Below are 5,229 nucleotides of genomic sequence, written 5' to 3' on the forward strand. Positions count from 1 at the left end.
ACCTCCATTGGTGATCTGCTAGGCATCTCAACCTTAGCATGTCCAAAAGAGAACTCTTGACCACCCCCAACACCACCACTGTTTCTGCAGCCTTACTCCTGTCATGTTATAGCCCCACTATCCAGGCAGTTGTTCAAGGTAAACATCTAGCAGTCATCTGTGCTTCTGCTTACCTCTCCATCCACCTACAAAATCCCATCAGAACCTCTCCACTTACTGTCTCTCAGCTACTTCTCTGACCATGCCACCATGATCTCTCAGCAATGATTGCAATTGCTCCCTAATTGGTCTCTCTGCTTCCATTCTGAGTTGATGTTCTACCGAACACTATTAAAAATGTAAATGAGGTCAGACCACTCTCCCATTTAAAATTCTAATGACTTTTCACTGCAAATTGAATAAGATCCAACTCCTTATTTTGGAGCTTACGAAGTTTAAACAACACAGCCCTAAACCCTCGTACTGCTGTCCCCTCTGCTTGGAAGATTCTTCCCAGAGATCTTTGCATTATGGACTCCTCAACATTTAGGTCTTGGCTTGAACATCACCCTAAGAAATACTTTTCTGAAGACTCTCAACCTGCCCTGTCTTTCGCTTTGTCGTTACCTGACTGCTTTTCTCCAATGCCCTTTCCCTCTCTGAAATTTTTATTTACGTATTTGTTTACTTGCTTATTGCTGGTCCAGCCCCATTGGAATGCAAGCTCTAGCTCCACAAAGTAGATGTTCAGTTAAAATTTGCTTAATAGATCACTTATTCACACGAGAGTATAAATGTCTGACAAGTGCTCCAAGTACTCTATTTTTCTTGGGCGTTACATTTTAATTGGACTCAAAGCTTTAAGATCAGGAAAAAGCAAGCTGGTAAGATTTTAATTATCAATTTACTGACTGAGGAGAATTTCTTTACCACTCCCCTGAAAAATCATACCTCTATTTTTATAGGCCACCCCTGTTTAATGTCTGTACTTGCTTCTGGATCCCCTCCAACTTTCCTGGGAGGTTCCCTCAGAAAACTGTTCTTCCCTAGTTGAATTCCACACCCCCCACCCCAACATTAATAGATGTTTGAACATCCGGGCTTACAGATTCTTGTTTGCAGTAGCTACACCTTGGGTACTCTTCTCAGAGGCAATGTCAGGTTCTGGGGGTCGGGTGATCTTTATCCACCTTGCACCTCAGCAGTTTTCAGTAGCCTATTGCCACCTCAGCGTGATGTTCCTGGTCTGTCCACACCCTCATTCTTGCTTACCAGCTCAGCTGAGCCCATATTTCCTGTGCCTTTTCTGGCCTATACCTTTTCTTGCTTTTTTACTGGCTAGATGCCTAATTTTGCCTCCAGCTTCTCCATTTCTGGAACCATTCCACCATTCCTGCTGCTGCAATTCTGCCCCCTAGTAGCTGAAATTGGAAACACATCTCGGATGGAAACCACAGCACTCCTATTTCTAGAGCAGCTAGCTTCCATTCCCAGAAGAACCCAATTGCTGGAGAATCTCTCCACTCAAGGGGGTTCAGGAGAACTGGCTCTCTCTGTGTCCTGGTGACAGTCAAGCTATTTCTGTATTCAGAATTACCCCCATCACCCCATCAATGATATATTCCCTTTTCTCCTCTGTGTCCCTTGTTCACGACAGGGAGCTCTCAGGGCTGAAATGAGAATTTGGTAACTCTTCAAATTAACAGATATTCTGTAAGTGTTCAACATTTATTTAGTGAGGATGGAGAGAAACTAATTTCCTATTCATAAAAATTAATCAAACTAAGGGATTTATAACATGTAATTTCCTAAACCAGAAAACATCCTGGGAAGGATAATTTTTTTTACTCTCCAGAGATAAACTGAATTTTGACTATTACCATAGGTTAGAATTGTCTGTTGTTGAACTTCATATAAATGGAATTATACAATATGTATGGGGGGGGGAGCCTCTGGCTTCTTTCATTTAACCTTTTTTTTCAGTAATCTCTACACCCAATGTGGGGCTTGAAAATACAACCCCGAGATCAAAAGTCACATGCTTTGCCTGAGCCAAACCAGGTGCCCCTCATTCAGCATATTTTTGAGATTTATCCATGTTATTGCATCTAATAGTTCTTTTTATTGCTCAGTAGAATTCCATTGTATGGACATAGCATAATTTCTTTATCCATTCTCCTGTTGATGGATGTTCAGACTGCTTCCAGATCTTTTCAGGCTATTATAAATAAATAAAGCTACTGTGAACACTTGTGTACAGCTCTTCACGGATGTTACGGGTTTTTTTAAATTAAAAAAAAATCTTTATTTATTTTTGAGAGAGAGAGAGAGACAGAGTGAGAGCAGGGGAGGAGCAGAGAGAGAGGGAGACGCAGGATCCAAAGCACGCTCCAGGCTCCGAGCTGTCAGCACAGACCCTGACGCGGGACTTGAACCCCTGAACCGTGAGATCATGACCTGAGCCGAAGTCGGACACAAAACCGACTGAGCTATCCAGGCGTCCCACGGATGTTATGTTTTCATTTTTCTTGGAAAATTACTTAGAAACAGAATTTGCTGGGTCATAGGGCAAATATTTGAGTTTATTAAAAAGTGTCAGTTTTCTAGGGCCCCTGGGTGGCTCAATCGGTTAAGTATCAGACTTCGCCTCAAGTCATGAGTTCGAGCTCCGCGTAGGGCTCTCTGCTGTCGCTCTGAGACTGGAGTCTGCTTTGGATTCTGTGTCTCCTGCTCTCTCTACCCCTCCCTCGCTCCTGCTCTGTCTCTGTCTCTCTCTCCCCAAAATAAATAAACATAAAAGAAAGAAAGAAAGAAAGAAAGAAAGAAAGAAAGAAAGAAAGAAAGAGCCAGTTTTCCAAGGTGGTTGTGTCACTTTATATTTTAGGAGACATAAAAAACTTTAAAATTGAGATAATGAAATAACTCACCTTCAGTCACTAGTTCACTATACTTCTTTCAGTATAAGAAGTTCATCGGTTAGGGCCATCAGACTCCAGGAAACCGTTAATTGAAAGGTCTTGGGGCTGGAGGCTCATCTTTTAGTTGTATAGCACAAATTGTACAATCAGGTCACAAAATTAATCACTCAAGATTGGTCAGTTCTAGCAAGGCATGACTTTTTATTTCTCTAAAAACTGCTGTGTACTTTCGGCCAGTTCTGTAAACAGTCTAGTGAAATCTCAAGTTAACCAGTACAGTATTTCAAATTTATTCTAGTAATTTTTTTTTTAACTTAATGTTTATTTATTTTTGAGAGAGAGAGAGAGAGAGAGAGAGAGAGAGAATGAGCAGGGGAGGGGCAGGGAGAGAGGGAGACACAGAATCTGAAACGGGCTCCAGGCTCTGAGCGGTCAGCACAGAGCCTGACACAGGGCTCGAACTCATGGACCATGAGGTCATGCCCTGAGCTGAAGTCAGCCACTCAACCGACTGAGCCACCTAGGCAGTTTGGGGCCACCTTTGAAGACTTGCAACACATCAGGCTTCTGTTGGGGCCCTTTTTCCTTCTCATTATACATACTCTCCCAAGAAAGTTCACCTACTTTTTTTCCTTTAATTACTGGCTCATGATGACTCCCACATCCCTATCTCCTGAGCTCAAGGCTTGACATACAGGTATCACCTCTTAAAGGAGCCACATTATCTTTTCCCAAAGATGCTCCTTCCCTGCATACCCTATCTTAGTTATTACCAATTACCCAGTGATTTATCCTTCATCTTAGACTGTCACCCTCACCTCTCCCTCAATTCTTACAGCCAACAGATTTCAAGTCTATCAATTACCTTTTTTTTTTTTTTCAATGCGGGGCTTGAACTCATGACCCTGAGATGAAGACCTGAGCTGAGATCAAGAGTCGGATGCTTAACCTACTGAGCCACCCAGGCCCCCCATCTATCAATTACTTTTTGAAATATCGCTGGACTCAGTCCTTCCCACTGCAATTTTTTGAGTTTGTGCCCTTGCCATTTCTCATGTAAGTAACACTTTTGCTTCTCTAGACTCTGTTTCCAGTCTAATGTTTCCCTCCTCTCTATCACTGCCTTCCTCCTCACACTCTTCTCCCACCTTCTCATCTCCTACCTTCTCTCACTCTATCCTCAGTGGTCTGCAGAGTTATTTTTCTAAATAAAAACCAGGTCATATAATTCTGCCTAAAATTCTCGAATGACCTGTCACTGTTTATGAGATAAATTCCAGGCATATCTGAATCCTATACAGAATCTTCTCCACATTCCAAAATATTCTTTCAGTCCCCCCAGATTAGTCATCAGATTAGTCATGATTTTTCCTTCCTGCATATGGTTCTTTTTTTTTTTTTTTTGGTAGTCCTTCTACACTTCTCTATCCATAAATTCCTACTTCTCCCTTAGGAGAAAGCACAAGAGCTTCCTCTGCTTTGAAGCCTACTTTGATTTTCTCAGAGGGTCTTAGGATTGTTCTCTTTTGCTCCCATTATATCTTTTACATAACTCAATTATATTGGTTATGTAATCCTCACTACTCCCCCCATTCCATTCTGGAAAATATGCTTCCTTCTGAATAAGACCCACATCTTTTTTAGTAGTATATTTTCATTGCTAACACAGAGACTGGCTGTATTGGTGAGAGTCTTCTATTGACCATGGAAGCCTGACTCTGATCAACGTAAACCAAAAGGGATTTAGAGGAGGGATATCAGTTTGCAGACTCAATGGGAAGAACAGAGAGCCAGATTTGGAAGTAGGAAGGGCTTAGGGCTGTTCTTGAGAGATAGGAAACAGAGGTGGAGAGAAAATCTTGTAACTGGAGCAAACTAAATGGACTCCAACCATTTTTTGTCTCTTTGGCTGGGCAGACTTCAAGAAAGGAATACCTGGGGGCACCTGGGTGGCTCAGGTCATGATCTCACAACTCATGAGTTCAAGCCCTGCATTCGGCTTGCTGATGTCAGTGTGGAGCCCACTTCAGATCCTTTGTCTCCCTCTCTTTCTGCCCCTCCCTGTTCACCCTGTCTCTCTCAAAAATAAATTAAAATATTAAAAAAAAAGAAAGGATTACCCAATTATAGCTATGCCCATCCCTAGCCATGACAGCAAGGTCCCTGATGAAGTCCCATATACCTGGCCAATAGAGGTGAGGTAATTTCTTGAAAGGAATAAAATAATGTTAGATAGGACAAATGGATACATGGTAGCTAAAAAGACAAACATTCATTACACTGGCACATGGGAAGCACTCAATAAACATATTAATGTAAAGCAATGAATGAA

Source organism: Acinonyx jubatus, chromosome F2 (genome assembly GCF_027475565.1).
Source record: "Acinonyx jubatus isolate Ajub_Pintada_27869175 chromosome F2, VMU_Ajub_asm_v1.0, whole genome shotgun sequence".
Taxonomy (NCBI): domain Eukaryota; kingdom Metazoa; phylum Chordata; class Mammalia; order Carnivora; family Felidae; genus Acinonyx; species Acinonyx jubatus.